The sequence below is a fragment of the Misgurnus anguillicaudatus genome, chromosome 12 (genome assembly GCF_027580225.2).
Source record: "Misgurnus anguillicaudatus chromosome 12, ASM2758022v2, whole genome shotgun sequence".
NCBI classification, from domain to species: domain Eukaryota; kingdom Metazoa; phylum Chordata; class Actinopteri; order Cypriniformes; family Cobitidae; genus Misgurnus; species Misgurnus anguillicaudatus.
Window position 1 is genome coordinate 4,252,757 of NC_073348.2, and position 6,221 is coordinate 4,258,977.

Genomic DNA, 6,221 nt, shown 5'->3' on the forward strand with positions numbered 1-6,221 from the left:
TGAGTTTTGGTTAATATTTCCTGTGGTGATTGATTTCTCCTTCTTGTATTGTAGTAGATTTGCTGAGATAGGTATAAACGGAGGTCGGAGCCCGCTGCAAATGGGTGGGTAAGCAGCAAGTGGGTGGAGCTTTACCCGCAAGTGGGCTGTACAAACTTCCAGAGGATTTTGATTGGTTTATTTATATCACCTGTAGCAGCTATTGGTTTATGCTCCTCAGTTGGTGGCGCTAATGCGTAAGTTTTGCAGCGATCGATCAGAAAACAACAAAGAAGAAAACCGCTTTCACATGTCAGCGTGTCGTTGAAATGAAGGGATAAGCTTGCTGTACAGTTTTTAGTTTTGTAAAAAAGCATTATAAGTTCTATGAATTATGAAGCATTATGAAGAAGACCATTTTATAATGCCGTTTGTACGCTGTTTTTAGTCTTGATGTATTAAAAAAGATAAGGGTAAAGTGCATCCAGATACATTTCTGTAGTTTTTTATTAGCACACAAATTACAAAATCTGTAATGTGGATGACAAAATCTTTTCTGCATTCCATTTCTCCAATTTGCTCTCCAGATTATGGATTCTGAAGACCATAATAATAAGGTATTGTGGCTGTGTAATTTTTGTACGTTTTAGGTCTGCATTGATTTTCAAATTGTAAATGTCTTAAACGTTTTATAAATGGATTTGATATTACAATAACGTTACAACTCCTAATTTAATTGTACAATGCATGCAATTATTTTAAAACTTTTCATTTTTAAAAGTTTTCATTGTAGTTAATGCCTTTTTCTGCGTAATCCATAATGTAATGTAATGTAATTGAAACATTTTTTTTTTTTAATATCATAATTATTTTATAAAATGTATTACTCATAACAATCAGTGAAATAAATGTGAAACGCATGTTATTGTGTTTTAGGTTCACTTATCAGTGAAAGATTTTTTTATGTTCCACATGACTATGATCACAGCTTCTGCTGTAATGTATAAAGTTCTTAATTTACAAGTTGTTGTGTTTATCACATCAATTAATAATTTATGGTGTGTTTGATTTCATTACTAGGACAATGCAGGACAAAGGCTGTCAAATAACTGGAGTGTTTGTCTTGATGGCAAGTACGTACTGTAAATGAGGAACATCGAGATGTAATCAATTGCTGTTACCCATTTAACTTTTTTTGGTGTGTCTTTGCATATTATAGTATGCACTGTATGTTATTCTGGGACAGAAGTTTGACTTCACTGAAGTATTTATTTTTGTAGCTATATGCATTTTAATATAATTGAAAATTGTACTAATTCATTACTTTATGTACACAGCTAAACATGAAGAACATAGGAAAATGGTGGTGTGCCATCTTGCTTGAAAATTAAGTAAGTGTGAAAAAATTAGCTGTACTTTTAACGTGGTGTTTTAAGAAACTCTTAAAGAAGTGAAGAAATCTTGTTCAGTCTGTAAACTGTTTTGGGAAGACATGGAATGGAATGATTTAGTGACTCGCTCATAACACTATTTCAGTAAAAATATATTCTGCAGACCCTTTGAGTAAAAAGAAGTAGCAAAGTGTTTCAGTGATGATAAAAATCAGCAGGTGTAAACACTACTTGCTCTATCAAACTCCTTTAAAGGGGGGGGGGGTTTAATGGTATTTCAAGCATTCTGACTTATTAACACAGTTATAGAGTTGTTTCCTCATGCTAAACGTAGGCAAAGTGTCAAAAATGCATTTGGGCGTGTTTCAGAGTATTTCTGTGCCGAATGCACTTCGCCAGGGTTCGTACAAGTTTCGGCTAATTTTTTTCGATTACGGTTCTAACTGACGTTTCAGGGGTTTTCGATACGTATCACTTCTTTATATGGGCTTCCGCCGGAAAACTTCCCCCGGAAAACCCCGCCCAGCCGTCAGTCAGCGGGAGACGCTAGAGCTTGCTAACAGCTTATCACGCCACTCAGCCTTGTTTAATTTCAAAAGTCAACAATGGCACAAGAAGAAGTGTGTTTTTGGATGTAAGGAGAAGACATCCAGCCTTATGGAAACAATGTATATAGTTTATTATCCGGATTAGCAGCGGAGTTTTGCGTGTGAGTTTGATGCGGTGGATTTTCAGAACCGGGTCATGACGAGTTACACGTGGTAAGTAAGACTTCTGTCTTATGTTGGAAATAGGCGTGTGTATATTATATAAATCACACGAACATGTAGTGAATCATAAGTTAAAACAGTGTTGTATAGTGTTGTATGACTCCTACTCGCTCCTCCCGTGTTATAACTCCTCCTTCTTCATTTTTCCGTACGTTATCGGAAAGATTCGTTAAAGCTAATCTTTCTTTTATAAATCTGATTAAACTAAAGACTCTTCAGAGATATAAAGGATGTCATACTACTCCATAGGTACTCCAGATTAATATCAGAAATGCAGAAACAGCGTGTGTTACGTGAGCTTTAATAGCTGTTCTTAATACTATTAGGGGTTGGCAAGATTTTGAAATGTTTTTGTATTCAAATGTTGTTGTATTCATTGGTGAATAATTTAAAATTGGACCATTAATTCGATTTTTTCTATATTTACAAAAGTATTTACTGTAATTTGTAATCAATGTAATGCATCCTTGCATTTAATTAATTTTGATATTGAACTTGTTCTATTTCTTACTTTATTTGTTTTTGTTGCATGATAATCAAATTGTGCAAGACATGGGAGAAAGAGAAAATGAGCTGTTGTAGCTGGTATTGTCAGCTTTTTATATTTTGCTGATATTTTTGTCAAATAAAAAATTAATGGATAATTTTATCACGTTTTAATTCTAATTCTCTTTCAGAAGAAGAAGAAGAATGCTCTGCACTCCCTGAAACCTACGGGAAGAAAAAAACTGAATTGCATATGAAAGTAAGAACTTTGATATAAAACAAAATACATATACTTTGCTGGGTTTCAAATTATGTAACTATAATATTGGTCATCTAATTTTAATTTACTTCATTTCAGCAGACCAAACCCCAGTTGTGCCCTCTGTTTTTAGCAAGGTATGCACAATCAATTGCAATGATGATTTAAAATGTGTATCATAGAACAATTTTAATACACTTATATTTTTCTTTAAGGATGAGCTGTTAAAAGATGATGACCCTCCATCAAGCTTTATCTTCAAGGTAGTTGAATGTTATATAATGTGCTTTTTTTAAAAAATGTAACGGCCTGTGCTAACTTTTCAGTTATCAGGAGCGTTGCTGAAGAACATAGTTGTTCTTCAAGAAGAAGATGCTGCCTACACGACCCTGTCATTGGCTTGCTCAAGGTTCAGGGACATAGTTGGTGATGACAAGTTCAAGAATCAGGCACACTTCTTATGGCTAGAAAGTAAATATTGACATAAAAAAAGCATAACAAGAACATCATTGATAATGTTATGTTATTTTTTTTCACCCCGGGTGTTACATGCTGGAAAAAAGACATCTCACTACAAACAGCTCTTCTGGAAGATGTACTCATTCTCCACTTGTTTGGAGTGTGGGTTTGAGTACAAATGCTGCACACCTGGTACTTTTTGTGTAAATTGGTGATGAATAAACTAGTTGTTAGTCTAGAGGAAAACTAAAAATCTAATTTACTTATGTCATCCCTTGGAGTTTAAAAGTTCTGGACACCATTCAATTGACCTACAGAACTTTGAAGTTATTCCTAATGTTTGTAAATGTTCACTGTCAACTATAAACCCTAGTTCTTATTGTGCTTCTTGTGTATCCATCAGGTTATGCTGGGAAGGGAAAGCGAGGTGAACTCCAGGGCATTTATTCAAAAACCTTCCACCCTGGATTTTGCAGATTTGACTGCATGCAGATCAGTTCTAATGAGCTGATATAGTTTCCTTACAAAGACTAAAAATAATAAAATAAACACCTTTGCAAACAATTCTGAGTGACTTGTACATGATTTTATTCATTGAAAAAATAATTTAAATGTAACACATTCAGAAAAACATTAGTCTGCTATTTAAAAAAAAAAAATGCAGTTAAGATGGATGGTAACTTTATTTTACATATTCACTTAACTAAGTCCAGTTGCATCACATTTTAATATGTTCATTTACTTGATATTGTAGAATATGGAGCTTCAGAAATGTGCTTGAATAAGGCCTACAGCCTGATGAATTTAAACCGCCATCACTTTAAGTGTAAAAAAGGTGTAAAAACGTGACCTCATCATTGACAGTGAGTGGTATTGGACACACACAATAATAACAAAGCTGTAAGAAATCAGACCATGATGAGGAACGTGATATTTGATCGTTTATTTTCATTACTGTCGCTACTTCCTGCCATTCTCATTCACCGCCGTCCCATTTGCGGCGTAAACTCCTCCTACTTGCACATTTCTGAAATTCCTCCTACTTGAAGCATAAGCTCCTCCCACTTGTGGCGTAAGCTCCTCCCACTTGCAGTCTCCGGGCTGCAGCGATACATACATGGATTTGCTAGGTATTTACTGTTTGCTTTGTTATTGTATTGAAAACCATTATATTTCAGTTGCTGAATTTGAAATTGTGTTCTTTTCTGTATGATATCATCAATTTGTGTTTTGAGTTCTTTTAATTCCTTCTGTTTGGGTTTACTGGGATGGTGAGATATTTCATTTGTTAGGAGTTTGATTTTTTGTTCTAATGTATTTTCCAATTGTTGTTGAGGTTTTTTCATATATGAAGAGTATGGTATAATTTCCCCTCGGATTACGGCTTTACCAGTTTCCCATAGCAGTGAAGGTGAGGTGTCTGGAGAGTCGTTCATTTCCAGAAAGAATGCCCACTCTCGCCTTATAAGGGTTGTAAAGTTGGGGTCTTCTAATAGTGAGGTATTGAAGCGCCATCGAGTTGAAGTTTTAGCCTGTGTTTGGGTATTTATAGACAGAGAGACAGGGGCGTGATCACTAATTACAATAGGGTAGATTTTATTATCTGATATCTTGGTTATTAGTGAATTGCTGATGATGAATAAGTCGAGTCTAGATGAACATTGGTGAACTGTATAAAAGTATGAATATTTCCTTAAAGAGGGGTTCCTTATTCTCCAACTGTCGCTAAGGCCGTAGTCCTCCATATATTGCTTTATTATGTCACTGGAGTGCCAATTTCTTAAGTTGCCAGAGGAGCTTGAGCGGTCAATTGTGGGATTGATGACTGTATTGAAGTCTCCTGCTATGATGAGGTTGTTTGAATTTGATAGTATTGAGAAGAAATTGTGGAAGAAAGATGGATCATGATTGTTAGGGCCATAAATGTTTGCCAATGTAAATGTTGTGTGGTTTATAATTGCATTAATAATGATGAATATACCGTCTGGGTCCATAATAGATTGGTTAAGTGAAAAATTAATATCTTTATTTATTAAAATGGAGACGCCTCTTTGTTTGCTGTTAAATGTTGAAGAGTATATTTTGTCAAATTGTTTAAAGTTGAGATATTGCAATTCTGTGTCTGTTAAATGTGTTTCTTGAAGGAAGCAAACATCAGCCCTCAGTTTTATTAGGTGATTAATTACTTTAAGTCTTTTGGTTTGGTTACGGAAGCCGCGTACATTCCATGTTATTAGGTTAAGTGGTTGCATGTATGTCAGATTTGTCAAAGTTGTGAGCTAGCTCGTATAAATGAGTTAAGAGACATATAAAATAATAAAGGGAAAGAGAGAGTTGAGAAAGGCAGAGAGGGATAGATGGGTTTGTATGAGGTAATAAGGCATGGGTGTTTTTGCTTGTCAATATTGGGAGGATGTATGTCTTATTGCACATTACATGTTTTCCAGCGTTTTTGCTTGGGGTTAAGCTGAGAGTTAGTAGTGTTATGGAACGTGGATACAAGAGTAACCAATAGTTATTGAGCAACTGGACTTTACATATATAGACAAGGAGACACAAAAATACAAGACATAAATACAAATAAAGGCACATGCCTTATCGGAGTCAAAGGTAAAGAGAGGGAGAGAGGGGAAGAGGGAGAGAGAGAGAACAGACAGAGAGATACTGATAAACAAAACCAACAAATAATAAAAAAAAGAGAAATAAAAAGCTGTAGAAAGATAAAGCAAATGAGGAGATAAGGAGAGAGGGAGTGTGTGTGTGTGTGTGTGTGTGTGTGTGTGTGTGTGTGTGTGTGTGTAAGCACAGAACTTAACCACTGGGCTTAAAAAGTCTGTAGGTTAAGAGAGGTGTGGAAGAATAAAAAAAAGGAAAATC

General features: G+C 35.1%; 2 long non-coding RNA genes across 2 annotated transcripts; both read left to right on the forward strand.

The window, feature by feature from the left end:
* The first annotated feature begins 474 nt into the window (after window positions 1-474).
* Window positions 475-1,598, forward strand: LOC129430830 (uncharacterized). The gene is made up of 4 exons (XR_012372692.1): window positions 475-596; window positions 1,060-1,112; window positions 1,199-1,243; window positions 1,317-1,598. It is a non-coding gene; the product is annotated as an uncharacterized lncRNA (long non-coding RNA).
* Window positions 1,599-2,931: 1,333 nt separating this feature from the next.
* Window positions 2,932-4,168, forward strand: LOC141369131 (uncharacterized). Its single transcript, XR_012372693.1, has 3 exons — window positions 2,932-3,022; window positions 3,101-3,356; window positions 3,748-4,168. It is a non-coding gene; the product is annotated as an uncharacterized lncRNA (long non-coding RNA).
* Window positions 4,169-6,221: the final 2,053 nt, after the last annotated feature.